General features: G+C 34.0%; 1 protein-coding gene across 4 annotated transcripts in view; it reads right to left on the bottom strand.

Annotated features, from left to right (window-relative positions):
* CNTN5 (contactin 5) overlaps positions 1–16,958 on the bottom strand; it is a 1,371,648-nt gene that overhangs the window by 540,020 nt on the left and 814,670 nt on the right. The gene's annotated exons all lie outside the window — the stretch shown is intronic.

Here is a 16,958-nt window from a genome sequence, read left to right as displayed (position 1 = left end):
TTTCTTTTCTTTTCTTTTTTTTTGCCATACGCGGGCCTCTCACTGTTGTGGTCTCTCCCGTTGCGGAGCACAGGCTCCGGACGCACAGGCTCAGCGGCCATGGCTCACGGGCCCAGCCGCTCCGCGGCATGTGGGATCCTCCCGGACCGGGGCACGAACCCGTGTACCCTGCATCAGCAGGCGGACTCTCAACCACTGCGCCACCAGGGAAGCCCTGTATGAAAGTTTTTAAACTTGATCATTTATCAACTTTCAGGGATTTTGAACCCCCTGAAATCATCTGTAAAATATTATGCGTACAAGAATTTGAGGAGAGACGAGGCTGAATTCATAGCTTTTATCAGAATTTTATGAGAACCTGGGCCGCACGAAAACAGTTAAGTACTTAATATTTTCAAACACTTGCTTATAGATATGTAATGTTCTTGGATGTTGAAAGTATGTTGATTCAATTGAAACATAAATTTTTTTTGAGTATTTCCTGGGTGCCAGGAACTCTGTTAAGTGCTCCAGCACAATGCAGTTATTAAAGAGCAGGCAGATGGGAACAGGAGAGGATAAACACGTACGTATGTTCACTATAATACAAGGCCATGCAAAATTCATATAATAAAGGACCTGCAAAATGAGCAGGGGTTAAACAAAATACTAATAACGAGTGATGTTAACTTCAATACGTCACTTGGCATGGAAGGATTGTTTATCATTTATCAATCTTAAAAAGCTTTTATTAAGGTACAAATATTACAATTGCACCTTAAAACAAATGATGCCATTGAGTCAAATATGTGTGAAATAATAGGCATTTTACAAAAACCAAGCACCATGTAATCTTTTACTCCACTGTCTAAACACATCTCAATGCAAATATTCATGAAAAAGATATACTTATTCAGTACTAAACGTATGTAAAACTTTTGCGGGGGACAATGAAAAGACATGACCCATGTCCTCAGGCAGTTCACAATCTATTTTACCCCTGAATACTATTTGAGAGTTAAAAAATATTATTTAAACTAAAATGTCCTCTCAAGATGACACACTTATGCTAGACTAAGACAAAATTTTGAAATTGGAGGAGTAAATGCAAAGATATTTAATGTGGTTGATTAGCATCTATTAATATTTTTGTCATAAGACTTGATGGACACCTGAAATACTATATATTCAGATTTCCTAAGATGCTACATGTGTTTCTAATGGCTCCCCTTCCTAATCCTAACATTCAAGGTCTTCTGTATATTAAATTCATCTTACCCACCAAAGATTATCTCTCATGTTTTCCTACCATGCCCTTAGCATATTTTCCTTGAAGTCATAATTTTAAAAAAACAGTTATTAACAACATAGCACAGTGTGTGCCTCTGTTTCATAAAAACAAACAAACAATGAAGTAAACCCACATTCAGAGGGCATCAATTTTATTCAAAGATTTTAGCACAAGTGTTCACAAAGTTAAAGTATTATTTTTCTATTATAATAAAATCAGATGAACAATGAAATAGAAAGGCAAACTTTTCTTAAAATTTTAAGATTGCTCATATTTCAGAGCTAGTCCTCATAGTGAGCTCAATGATATTCCACTGAAGTGGATTCAATCTTATTGCTCTTTTGAATATTTTGCTAAATAAGTTGAGAGTTCCAGTCTTAAGATCCAACACACCAACTCATGCTCATCCCATCCTTTATTCACACATTTCTAATTTGAAATGTCTTTTAAATGCCTTTCCTTTCCACCCAGCTAAATTCAACATCTCATGTAAGTCCAGTTCTAATTATCCTCACTTGATGAAATCTTTTATTATTATTAGCCATATTCTTCTCTTACCGTGAACATCCTCAGCATTGGTAAATAATATATGTTACCATAGCTTTGTTCACATGTTTTGTAATATGTAAAGTACTAATAATACATATCTGTCAAGAGAAAAGAGGATTGCATACTTAAGGCATAATTAATCTCTCCAAAAGAAACCAAAATTATAAGAAGGAGAACTTTAAGACAATAGTTACGGAAAGTACCAGTAGTATATCCACAACATAAGAGAAAAGGCAATGTTGGCAAAACATTTTTAAGGATCATGGAAATTCCTGTAATATCTATGTCCAGATTCCTTCTGTCTTAGGCAACGAACTTCTCCCTCCCCACACATATACTTCAAGGAACTGGGGAATTTGAATGTGGGGAGGGAAGGATCAATGTACCATGAAAATATGTTCTAGAATATAGTGAGGGTCCTGCATAAATGGGTGTCAGCTGAGCTGTCTGCTGCATCAATGAGGATGCAGGTAAAGAGAAAGGGGTTGTGGTGCATTGCATGGCTCAGCAAGGTTATAGTTCTGCATAGTTTGCTTTTTTTTGCCATGTGCAGGGATTTTGTTCTTGGCCGCATATTGATGTAGTAAGAACTTCCTTTGAGCAGTAAACTGTTTACATGTAGCTGTCAGATGTTTTGATTAAGTAACTTATCCTTTATGCCTTGGTTTCATCATTTGTATGGTAGGAATTATAACCCTGTTCTTTATAAGGTTGCTTTGAGAATTTGAAGGAAAAAAAAATACATGTAAAGCACTTGAACCAGAAATAATGCTTGGCATACAGAAAGCAGGCAAAAAATCTCAGCTATCACTATTATTATTCTAAAGCAAGCTGGGAATTTACCAGTATACTGCAAAGTTAACTTTGAATCAGATTGTGAATCACACATTCTAAGTAAATGTGACCGAAGAATGATTGCCAGTTTATTCGGCTCCATATGAAGGGGAATTTGGAAGTCTTAGTGTTGTATTCATAAGACAGTTTAGTTTACAACTACTCTAAATGAAATAGATCCAAAATTATTTTTCTCACATCTAAATTCAGCTGGAATTATAGAGAAAATGAATGAATATCTTGCTCAAGAGTGATGCGCTCAATTATTTTATTTTATTTATCTGTTGGCCTAAAGTCTGCAGATTAAAAAAATGGAGAAATAATTTACAAAAACAAACTTTTTTTCTGCATGTGTATATGTTTATAGATTTAAAGTATTCATAATGCAACATTAAACTGACTAAGATTAAAGAAATGCTTTAAGAAGTTGGATTTAGTGATTTGAAGGTAATAGGTATTTTTATTTTCTCATGAGACCTAAAATGGTAGTTTTATTTTGTTTTGTTTTATAGTCTCTCCTCTTCACCTGGATATTGAGAGTAATGACATATCTACCTATCCAGAATTATTTGAGACTGAGCCAAAAAAACTTATAAAATTAATTTCCAAATCTCTTTATACATTTATCAAATAAAGACTTAAAACCATTGAGATTAATTTCAAAAAATTCAAAAAATAGTGAAACATTAATTTAGTTGCTTTTGAAATCTCCATTCTTCAACTCCATACAAAAATAATAATTTTAATTATAATAATATATTTAATTATTTTTTCATTTATTACCTGCCCTTGGAGAAGTTCTCAGGTAGCATAACAAAAGATTTTCTCAATTAGGGCCTTAACCTATAGTGAACTTTAGTTTGGCTGCCTCTTTGTGACACATAATCACAATAACTATGGATAAGAAGAGGAGATTAATTTATTTTTATAGCATTCAAGAGAGTAGTTATTTGTCTCCACAATTTAATGTGGGTTAATAAGATCAAGCCACCACTCCTAGAGCAGAGGCATACAAGCTTTTATTCATCTACTCCAATGTATATTAGTATTTTTTTTTTTTTTTTTTTTTTTTGCGGTACGCAGGCCTCTCACTGTTGTGGCCTCTCCCGTTGCGGAGCACAGGTTGTGCATGCACAGGCTCAGTGGCCATGGCTCACGGGCCCAGCTGCTCCGCGGCACGTGGGGTCTTCGCAGACTGGGGCACAAACCCGTGTTCCCTGCATCGGCAGGCGGACTCTCAACCACTGTGCCACCAGGGAAGTCCAGTATTTTTTAAAGAATACAATAGATAGATTCTGTTAGATGCTCATAAATATGAATTTATTTAAGCATATAGAATAGTAAAAACAATAGTTTAATTAACTCTGGTTTTAGAATAAAACAGTTATAGACATATATCTAATCATTGCTCATTGCTCAAGATAATAATATTTCTCAGTATTTAATAGACTCAGCTAAACAAATCTGAAAACCTGTATGGTGTATTCATCAGGACCTATCCAAAAACTGTTCCCAGAAATCCATTACTGATAAAGAGTCTCATATTTGATTTCAATAGTTTTGTGAAGGAGATTATTCTAATAGAAGGCCAGGTTGATCCAACTATTGCCCAAGATTTGAACACTGCTTTTGGCAAGATGCTTTGGTTTGCAAGGAAGAAAATTTTCAACTCAAGCTGAATTAACCAATAAAGCCATATATGATTATACAATTTAAGATACTAGGGATCCAGCTGGTATGAGGGTATTTTATTAGGGTTGCTTAACAATGTCACAGAAAACCCAGTTACTATTTCTTCGCTGTGTCTGATGGTGCTGTCAGTTAACAAATTGCTTTCACATATATTATTATATATAATCTGTATAACTGAGTATGGAGTGATTATGTATACATGTATATACATATGCGAAAGCGATCCGTGAACTATAAAATGTCATATAAATGCAAGACGATATAATTAGCACTATTATTGTTACTCAGTTTGAAACGTTTTGGCAGTAAAAATCAACTGTGCTACACCTGAGGTTTCCTTAGCATTCAAAGAAGGGACATTTGAAGTTCTCAATTTAGAAACATATCTTCGGTAACCACACATTTACTACTCTAGTAGAACAAAATGGTCAAGAACATTTTTTTTTTAATTTTCTCTTGAGAATTAACACTTTTTGATTGAACTTCCAAAAAATTGCCATATATCTCTAAGATGCAGTTTTTTAGTAATGGAAAAGTTCAGTGGCAAACTATAAATTTCAAACACGTCCTTTTTGAAATTGAGACCACCTTGTGGCATCATTTATTTCTTCACTTTTGCATTTGTACATTCATAATTTATTTGTCAGACAAGTTCATTTAGTACTAAATTTTATGGTTAAAGGTAAAAAAAAGTGCGAGAACAGGGCTTTCATTTCTGTGAAAAAGAGATGCAAACTTTTCTATCTATGTGCAAAAATGCAAATATCAATGGGCAATATGTAAATGTGTTATTTAAAGGACATGATGAACTTCAAAATACATTCTTGCCTTATTGTAAACCTTACACTTCTTGAATATAAAATTGTCAAAAGTATAAATATTGCAGTGACTGTAATATTCACTGTGATAAATAGCTGCTCAATTTGACACCTTTAAAGTTATATTTAATATCATCAAAATCTGGCTACCTAGAAAGTTGAATGGTAGTTGTTCCACTGAAGGAGAACATTCTAAAAGAAAATAAAATTTTAAAAAACTGAACATAATATTTTAGTTAGAAATGGATACTTTCCTGAAAGAACACAATTTCTTAGAGAAAGCAGGAAGTTTGCTCATACCTTATCTTCATATTGGATACCAAGCTGTGCTCAGTACTTGAGCCTAAATAGGCACTGAAAGCAGGTCAAAGTAGTAAAGTTATAAGATACTACTTTTAGCAGGCTCCTCTGAATTTTTTTAAAATTGGTCATTGAGTTTCCTGTAATAAAATATACACCCCAACTCTTCCCCTGTGAAGAAAAAAAAAATTTTCTATGTGAATTGATGGGTTTCTGTCCAGTAGAGGGCACTGCTGTATATTTATCCAAGCCCTGCTTGGCCGTTAAAACTTGAAAATAAAATTTTACAGGACAAATGCTTTTTTGTGGATTATCATAATGAAGAAATTGGGATCACAGAGGAAAGTAAGGAGAGAGAAAGGGAAAGGACATTAAGAATAACATTTTACCTTTAAATAACAATATTAATATATATTTTAATCTCAGCATGAATTGTTTAAAAATTACTAGCCACTTTCTTTTCCCCAAAGAGGACCTGGGAGAATTAAAACACATTTGATAACAATAAAGAAAACAATGATTTTAGAGAGAATTTTTTTCTATAAGTGACTTGGAAAAATTTGGCATTAATTTTGAAATTGAATTATTATAGTTAACACTTAAATACCCCTACCTACTGAAAAATTTTCCCTGACATTTCTACCTCTCATGAGAATATTAGTTTCTTATCTGTGCCCGACAATGTGGCTCTTTTAGTTTGTATAATTATATACATGCTCTAGGGCTCTGCTAAATTGTGGCTTTTATGAGGTGAGACTCCTCTTATTATTCTACCAATGCTTGGAACAGAGTGTTCGCTCAACAAATATGAATTGAAAAAATGACCAAGGGGTTAATTAACAAAACTGAAAATCATTTCAAGAGCAGACAAGGTTTTTACTTAGAATGCCAAATGAGCAATTAAAATATAAATTCTGTGAAAAGGTATAACTAAGGAGACTATTGAATTTTCTCCAAATAACCCTGAATATAGACAGATGCAAATGATTCATTATCAATACATATTGTGATGTTTTATTTATTGTATTTTTATTTAGGATTTTAAGGAAGTTTTTTTCTTTCCATTTTCTTGACTTTTTTTTTAATGGAATGCCAAACAGGGAAGAAAGATAATGAAGAAATAATCCCTCCTACGAAAACTTCATTTAAAATAGCTTAATACTTAGCACTATAAATTACCATAATGCGAAACAGCAACTCAAGATTCTACTTGTAAAATACACACGAATATGATATATATATATACATATATAGATTTAAATCTATCTATTATGCATATGTCCAAAGGAAACTACTTTTGAAATCTATGATTGCAACCAGTATGATAATTTTTAAAATAATTCTTAAAATTATTTTTTAAATACTTATTTTCCTGTTTCTTTCTCTTATATGATTTAGCTATGTTTTTAAAATTGTTGGGTTTTTCTTAGATAAAAACACTTTGGTAGATGAAACACAGATCACTATACACATTCATGTTCCTTTAGCTAGATTAAATATTAACCTACTTTCATTTACAAAATGACATGAAGAGTCATTCTGAATAGTCTGACCAACAGATATTTAATCAACCCAACAATTTATTTCCAGGATATCAGCATCTTAGAGGTTTTATATCATTTTGCCTGGCTTTTTATTTTTAAAGGACAATAAAAAATCATAAATGAAAATGGCCATATTAAAAAAGCAAGACGTTTTACTTCCCAATGTCATTGGAAATGGGAGACTATGCTAGCAGAAAATATGAAAATGTTATCACTCAAGGGCAAATCTTTTTACAGCCAAGCACCACAAAAATGGCACAGTAAAACCACTCAGTGTGGCCACAACAATCAGTTTGGATAGACTTAGCTATAGAGCATCTAAAGAGACTTAGAGAATTGGTCACAATTCCTTTCTGATGGCTCTGCCAAAGCATGGTTAATATATTTCAGCTCTATAGGCATGATCCAAGCTAAAGTGACACTCAAGCAATTTAAAAATACATCCCCAAATAAATGTCTTAAAACTGCAGCCAAATCACCAGGAAATAGATAGTTGGGTTATTGATATTTTAAAAATAAAGTTATTTCCCTTATTTTATATTTGAATATAATGGCTTAAATGAAGTATCTAGAGAGTAGATTTATTATGGAGAGCAAGAACAGTCTCATGTTCCTTATGGAACTGAAATCATACTTATTTACAGAGAGGAATGGCACTACACAACATAAGAAGTTACAGGGAAGCATAAAGCAAAGAAGTAAATGCAGGGAACAAAAGGACAAAAAAGATGATCATCCACCAGAGGGAAGACAGCAGAAGGAAAAAGGACTACACTCCTGCATCCTGTGGAAAGAAAACCACATCCACAGAAACATAAACTAAACAAAAAGGAAGGAGACTATAAATCAGATGAAGGAACAAGATAAGATCCTAGAAAAACAACTAAATGAAGTGGAGATAGGCAACAAAACAAAGAAAACAGTAGCAAAGATCAATAAAACTAAAAGCTGGTTCTTTGAGAAGATAAACAAAACTGATAAACCTTTAGCCAGACTCATCGAGGAAAAGAGGGAGAAGACTCAAATCAATAAAATTATAAATGGAAAAGGAGAAGTTACAAGGGACAACACAGAAATACAAAGCATCATAAGAGACTAGTACAAGCAACTCTATGCCAATGAAATGGACAACCAGCAAGAAATGAACAAATTCTTAGAAAGGTATAACCTTCCAAGAAACCAGGAAGAAATAGAAAATATGAACAGACCAATCACAAGTAATGAAATTGAAACTGTGATTTAAAATCTTCCAGCAAACAGAAGTCAGGAGCCAGATGGCTTCACAGATGAATTCTATCAAACATTTAGAGAAGAGCTAACACCCATCCTTCTCAGACTCTTCCAAAAAATTGCAGAGGAAGGAACACTTCCAAACTCATTCTATGAGGCCACCATCACCCTGATACTAAAACCAGACAAAGATATTGCAAAAAGAGAAAATTGCTGACCAATATCACTGGTGAATATAGATGCAAAAATCCTCAACAAAATACCAGCAAACAGAATCCAACACATTAAAAGGATCATAGGGCTTCCCTGGTGGCGCAGTGGTTGAGAGTCCACCTGCCGATGCAGGGGACACGGGTTCGTGCCCCGGTCCGGGAAGATCCCACATGCCGCGGAGCGGCTAGGCCCATAAGCCATGGCCACTGAGCCAGCACGTCCGGAGCCTGTGCTCCGCAACGAGAGAGGCCACGATGGTGAGAGGCCCACATAATGCAAAAAAAAATAAATAAATAAAATAAGGATCATACACGATGTTCAAGTGGGATTTATCCCAGGAATGCAAGGACTCTTCAATATATACAAATAAATCCATGTGACACACCATATTAACAAATTGAAGAATAAAAACAATATGATCATCTCAATAGATGAAGAAAAAGCTTTTGACAAAATTCAACACCCATTTATGATAAAAACTCTCCAGAAAGTGGGCATAGAGGGAACCTACCTCAACATAATAAAAGCCATATACAACAAATACACAGAAAACATCATTCTCAATGGTGAAAAACTGAAAGCATTTCCTCTAAGATTAGGAACAAGACAAGGATGTCCACTCTCTCCACTACTATTCAACATAGTTTTTGAAATCCTAGCCATGGCAATCAGAGAAGAAAAAGAAATAAAAGGAATACAAATTGGAAAATAAGAAGTAAAACTGTCACTGTTGGCAGATGACATGATGGTATACATAGAGAATCCTAAAGATGTCACAAGAAAACTACTAGAGCTAATCAATGAATTTGGTAAATTGCAGGATACAAAATTAATGCACAGAAATCTCTTGCATTTGTATATACTAACAATGAAAGATCAGAAAGAAATTAAGGAAACACTCCCATTCAGCATTGCAACAAATGGAATAGGAGACCTAGGAATAAACCTACCTGAGACAAAAGACCTATACTTAGAAAACTATAAGACACTGATGAAAGAAATCAAAGATGACACAAACAGATGGAGAGAAATACCATGTTCTTGGACTGGAAGAATCTATATTGTGAAAATGACTATACTACCAAAAACAATCTATGTAATCAATGCAATCCGTATCAAATTACCAATGGCATTTTTTACAGAACTAGAACAAAAAATCATAAAATTTGTATGGAAACACAAGAGACCCCAAATAGCCAAAGTAATCTGTTTTAATATATTTATTTATTTATATTTTGGCTGTGTTGGGTTTTCATTGTGGGGCACGGGCTTTCTCTATTTGCAGTGAGGAGGGGCTACTCTTTGTTGCAGTGTGTGGGTTTCTCATTGCAGTGGCTTCTCTTGTTGTGGAGCATGGGCTTTAGGCATTTGGGTTTCAGTAATTGTGGCACGAGCGCTCAGTAGTTGTGGCTCATGGGCTCTAGAGCACAGACTCAGTAGTTGTGGCTCATGGGCTTAGTTGCTCCACAGCATGTGGGATTTTCTCGGACCAGGGCTCGAACCCATCTCCCCTGCTTTGACAGGTGGATTCTTAATCACTGTACCACCAGAGAAGTCCCAGCCAAAGCAATCTTGAGGGGAAAAAATGGAGCTGGAGGAATCAGACTCCCTGACTTCAGAACATACTACAAAGCTACAGTAGTCAAGACAACATGGTACTGACACAAAAACAGAAATACAGGTAAATGAACAGAATAGAAAGCCCAGAGAGAAACCCATGCACCTATGGTCAACTAATCTACGACAAAGGAGGCAAGGATATACAATGGTATATATATAAGCACCACTTATATATCAATAACTGGTGCTAGGAAAACTGGACAGCTACATGTAAAAGATTGAAATTGGAGCACTCCCTAACACCATACACAAAAATAAACTCAAAATTGATTAAAGAGCTAAATGTAAGATGAGACACTATAAAACTCTTAGAGGAAAACATAGGAAGAACACTCTTTGACATAAATCACAGCAAGATCTTTATTGGCCCACCTCCTAGAGTAATAAAAATAAAAACAAAAATTAACAAATGGGACCCAATGAAACTTAAAAGCTTTTGCACAACAAAAGAAACTATAAACAAGACAAAAAGACAACCCTCAGAATGGGAGAAAATATTTGCTAGCAAATCAATGGACAACGGATTAAACTACAAAATATACAAGCAGCTCATTCAGCTCAATATTAGAAAAAGAAACAACACAATCAAAAAATGGGCAGAAGACCTAAATAGACATTTCTCCAAAGAAGACATGCAGATGGCCAAGAGGCACATGAAAAGCTGCTCAACATCACTAATTATTAAAGAAATGCAAATCAAAACTACAATGACATATCACCTTACACCAGTTAGAATGGGCATCATCAGAAAATCTACAGACAACAAATGCTGGAGAGGGTGTGGAGAAAAGGGAACCTTCTTGCACTGTTGGTGGCAATGTAAATTGATACAGCCACTATGGAGAACAGTATGGAGGTTCCTTAAAAAACAAAAAATAGGATTAGCATATGACCCAGCGATCTCATTACTGGACATATACCCAGAGAGAAAACCATAATTCAAAAAGACGCATGCACCCCAATATTCATTGCAGCACTCTTTACAATAGCCAGGTCAGGGAAGCAGCCTAAATGTCCATCAACAGACGAATGGATAAAGAAGATGTGGTACATATATACAATGAAATATTACTCAGACATAAAAAGGAAAAAAACTGGGGGCTTCCCTTGTGGTGCAGTGGTTGAGAGTCCACCTGCCGATGCAGGGGACATGGGTTCATGCCCCTGTCCGGGAAGATCCCACATGCCGCGGAACGGCTGGACCCGTGAGCCATGGCCACTGAGCCTGTGCGTCCGGAGCCTGTGCTCCTCAACAGGAGAGGCCACAACAGTGAGAGGCCCACATACCACAAAAAAAAAAAAAAACTGGGTCATTTGTAGAGACGTGGATGAGCCTACGGAGTGTCATACAGAGTGAAGTAAGTCAGAAAGAGAAAAAACAAATATCGTATACTAGTGCATGTATGTGGAATCTAGAAAAATGGTACAGATGAACAGGGTTGAAAGGCAGAAATAGAGTCACAGATGTAGAGAAAAAATGTATGGACACCAAGGGGGGAAAACCAAGGGGGCAGTGGTGGTATTGGGATGAATTGGGAGATTGAGACTTACATATATACACTAATATATATATAATTGATAACTAATAAGCACTTGTATAAAAAAAATTTTTTTTAAAGGCTTCATAGCTCTCATGGAGGCACACATGGTGTTCTGTTTTTAAATAGCTTCTAAAACATAGAACCAATTTCCTTACTTCTCTTATCAATTTGCTGAAAATTTTGGCCTGGGTCACTAAGATTTTTTTTTTTTTTTTTTTTTTTTTTTTAGCTCTATGAGTTCATGAAACATGGTAACCTTTAGAAACAAAAGAGGGGAAATCAGATTCATTATATTTTTGGGACAAACTAAATTTAGTTTTAACACCAGAAAACAGCCTAGAGTTCTTCAAAACTATTTTAAATTCCTAAATGTATTGCTATTTTTCCATCACTGTGCCGAGTACATCAAGATTTACTTATACATAAACAAATATTTGATAAGTGCATGCATTATACCAGGTAGAGGTAATTAAGAAATACTCCCTGCTCCCTAGAAGCTCAAATACTATACGAGTGACTCAGAAATTCAAGTCATTAAAACTTGGAGGGAAAAAATTCTGAAAAAAAAGTAAGAGGCAACAAACTTGAAAAAGAGATTAAAATTGGTTGCCATAGGCCATCACATCTTAGTGAAGGAACAACTGGAGCTGGGGTTTGAAAGATAAGTGGAACTTTACATCATACAAAGAGTGGAAATGTGATTCTATTCATCAGAATAAGCACTTATATTGTCATGAAAAGCTACACTATTTACTAGAAAACTACCAGTAGTTTGCAATTTTTTGTAATATAAGGAAGTGTGTTGATTTAAGATCCAGAGGAAGACAGGGTCTAAGTCATAAAGGACATTTTACATCATGTTAAGGAGCCTGAATTCTACCCTGTTGATGGATTCACACTACAGAATGGAGGGGCTTTACAAGGAAAATCATAATCAGATATCAACTTTAAATGTTGGTTTATACTTAGAATTTGTAGTAGTAAGAAAATTTCTAAAACAATAAATATCAGCTTTTAAGAAAATGTTGTGTGTTTTTTTCATCCTATAAAGTCAATAAAATGAAAATTAAAATGGCTACTTATATTTTTATGTGAAAGGTTGAGTGATCTTGGATATCATTTTAATAATAAGGCTTCAAAAATTAATTTCTATTCTAAAGTACCCTAGAGTAGTAATAAAATACACAGAGGTATACAGCACAAATGAACTTAAAAACCAAAGAATTTCATGATACCCAGGAATGGATTTCTAACAATTTTTAAAAGTACATAAATGAAAAACTGTTCAGAGAATATTTTATTTTCAAAATCTTAAAGCTTATAATATTCTAGTTCTGCAACTAAACTCTAAGTGGAAATGTTCTAATCAATAATTTTAAGACCTCTATCAAAAGAGAGATAATTTCTTTGGAGATTTGAACTTGTGTTCAATTATGGATGCCTAGGATTTTCCTTTACAACTGGGGTCTTTTAAACTTCAAACCTCATGTCATCTTTGATAAATAACTATGCTCTCCTTGAATTTAAATTATAATTCAGATACTGTATATTGACTAGAGTGGCTTCCCTTAGTTAGTGGGATCAATGTTTGGAAGGGGCACAAAAGGGTCTTTTTGGATGCTGATAATGATCAATTTCCTGTCTGCTCATTGGTTCCACAGTTACGATCACTTGTAACAATTCACCAAGCTGTACACGATATATATACTTTTTTTTTTTGGCTGCACTGCACTGCTTATAGGATCTTAGTTCCCTAACCAGTGATTGAACCTGCGCCATGGCAGTGAAAGTGCTGAGTCCTAACCACTGGACGGCTGGCGAATTCCCAATATATACACATTTTTAATGTATGCTTTATCTCTATGTAACTGTTTATTTATAAATATGGAGCAAATTCTAAAATCCTAACTAAGACAACACATCAATGAAACAAAGGCTGAGTTATTTTCAAACTATAGACTTGGCACTCCAATCTAGCTTCTTGCCTCTCTGGATCTTGTATTTGTATCACAGGTGGGGATGGAGATCATTGCCTTTTTCTTCCTTACTTCCTTTTGTTAAACTGTTGTTAAACTTTTACAGGTTTAGAGATTGGAGAATTGAACTCCTTGTTTAACTTAAGTAGTAATCTATTATTTAAAATGTATTAGGACATGTTAAAATGGAAAAAAAAAAGCCATTTCTTTAGCAAAACAAGTTGACCTTCAAAAGTATCTTTAGAATATGTTAGGATAGTTGTCTTTTTTAAGCAAATTTGTCTATTTTGACAAAGTGTAACTTCTGGATCAGTGAAATAGGAAGGGTACATGTTGCATATCAGCCTGATCAGCTGAGTCAACCCTGGATATCAATGGGGTTTCTTAGAGGAATACGTCAGGAGCAAAGCCAAGGAGCTTGTTTTAGCATAAGTAACAAATATTTAAAGAACACTTTCCTGACAGTTAATTATCATTTCCTCTGGTAAATAAAACAAAAAAGCACAAAACAAACAAGAAAACAAAAACAGACTTACTTAAACCCTAGACTTACCTGTATCACACTACATTACAATAGTTGATGTGAGGGAATTTCCTGGTGGTCCAGTAGTTAGGATTCTGGGCTTTCACTACCAGGGGCCTGGGTTTGATCCCTGGTCAGGGAACTAAGATTCCACAAGCCACGTGGCAAGGCCAAAAAGAGAAAATAATAATAGTAAAATGATTTTAAAAAATGTTTAGTTGATATGGCTGATTGACTACACTTTATTAACCTTGAGCTGATTAAGATCAATAATCTTAGAATCACCTATCTTTGTATCCCCAATGACTCAACCAATGTTTATGTTAAAAGAGAAAATGAAGTAAATAATGCAGCAGAACAATGTTTTTCAAAGTGTCCAAGGGTTATTCTTCACAGAAATCACCCTAGGTGTTGAAAAAATCATATTTGAGAAATTTCTAAGGCTCGGTTATCACAAATCATTTTTGCTTTATTTAACAGGTTCCCTGAGTGCCTAAAATTTCTAGTAGAGACTCTCTTCAGGGTGTTTTACCCAGACATTCCCAGGTAAAATATAAATGTGTAAAATTTGAGGATATAATAGATACTAGTTGAAGCTCAAGTATTTCCCTTTCTTTGGGATCTTTTTTAACATACAGGACATGCTCACTAGTTACCATGTCTGTGTACAATAATTGCAATGGCCTGGATAAAAGAGATTGATCCAAGTGTGTGACCTATACCAAGCTGGACCAGTCAGATTCTTTTCTTTGATAATTTGAAACTTAAACAAAGAAATACAGAGATTAAAATTGTTGGAGTATTTTGTCTTATGACCAACACTGTAAGGACTAAGACTGGATATTTTTCTAGGGCTTGGCTGTATAATTTTTCCTTTACTTCTATGAATTACCCCATATCCTTCTAAGAAATCCCCTTTTAAGCTCATCTTGAGCAAAGTTTACTTCTTGTAATATTTATTATCAACCAAATCTTCATTAGAGTAAGAGAATAAAGAAGCAAGCTCAAAACTGATACAGGGCATAACTGAATATCTCAATTTTTTTCAATGAGCCAGAGACCCATCAAGTTCTCAAGCAAAATATTGACAGGTTCATACCTGAGGAATGGACATGAACCAAAGGTAAACTAAGTTTTACTAAAACTACATCTCTTTTCAATCACTGCTAAATCCTGGATTAGATGCAGATAATTACCCCTTTTCCCTATGTGCCTAACAGAGGAAAGAAAGAACCATTCCTGGGGAAAATTAAATCAATCCCAGCATCTTCTGTTGCATATAATAAAAATTATGAGGCATATGAATAAAAAGGAAACTGTGATCCTTGACCAAGAGATAAAATAGACTATAAAAGCAAACCCAACATAGATCTAGTTATTGGAGTTAGCACACAAGGACTTTAAAATAAGCATAATAAATATTTATATAAAACAGAGGTAAAGAGTGTAAAAATGGGTGAAAGATTGAAGAGCTTCTACAGAAAATTTGAATCTCAATAATCAAATGGATATTCTAATTTTAAAGCACCCAAAATATCTGAAATTAGAAAAAATTTGGAGAATCTAAAAGCAAATTGGACAATGGAAGATATGTTATTAAACTTGAAGACAGAACAACAAAGATAAGCATGGAAGGAAAAGGAAATAAAACATAATAAACACATGAGTCATAGTCAAGGAATCTAGATAGTTATATTTGGAGTCCTCGAAAAAGTGAATGGGAGAGAAGATATATTGAAAATTGATGCCTGAGAAATTTCCAAAACTAAAGATATCTCACAGATTTTAAAAGCTCAATAAACCCAAAGCAGCACAAATACAAATAAAAGCATACGTAAGCTCATCACAGTCAATTATTATAAACCAAAGACAAAGAAAATAATGGAACAGAAGCCAGGTACAAAAAGAAACTTACTTGAAGGAAGCAATGGTAAAACTTATGGCTGACTTTTCAAAAGGCATAACAAAAGACAAAAACAACATCTATAAACTGCTAAAAGATAAACACTTAAGACAAAATTCTATATTCTCCCCAAAATCTTTTAATAATGAAGGCAAAATAAAACTGTTTTTAGAAAGACTAAAGCTGTAGCTCAAGCAGATTCACACTATAAAAAATAAAGGAAGTTCCTCACACTGAAGAAAAATTATCCTAGATTAAAGTGTTGCATCGCAGAAAGGAATAAAAACACTAGAAAGAGTAAATATGTATACAAATAAAATAATATTGGTCACAGTAATAGTAATGTAATAATAATGCAATGTTTTGTGAAGTTTATGACACATATTTAAGTATATGTATGACAACCATAGCACAGAGGATAAAGAGGATAAATGGAGTTAACCTACTGTACATTTCTTTCATTATTTAGGAAGTAATAAAAGAACCAATTTAAGGTTGCTGTAATGAAACAAATATGCATATTGTAATCTATAAATTAACCTCAAAAAGAAAAATGCAAAAGAGTATATAAATGATATGATACTAGACTATATAAATTAGAATAATCACATAAAAACTCAGCTGATCAAAAATAATGCAAGAGAGTAGGAATAAAGGAAAACAAATCTTGTTTCTATCACTTAATAACAAGATGTTTCTATTACTTAACAAGATGTTTCTTTTCTTGTTTATTTTTAAAGAAACACAGACTAGTAAAGCATAAACTAATAAAAATGTTCACTTATGAGAATGTGTGGATGAAATGGAAGGAATATATATGAGAAGGAGAATTCTTGGAATGTATATCTTTATAGTTTTGACTTTTGAACTGTGTAAATGTTTTACATTTTTAAAAAAGTAAAATTAAATTTTAAAAAACAATAAAGCAAACTCTAATATTGTGCA

The sequence above is a fragment of the Globicephala melas genome, chromosome 8 (genome assembly GCF_963455315.2).
Source record: "Globicephala melas chromosome 8, mGloMel1.2, whole genome shotgun sequence".
NCBI lineage: Eukaryota > Metazoa > Chordata > Mammalia > Artiodactyla > Delphinidae > Globicephala > Globicephala melas.
Note: the sequence above shows the minus strand (reverse complement) of the source record. Positions and strands in the feature narration are given on the sequence as shown.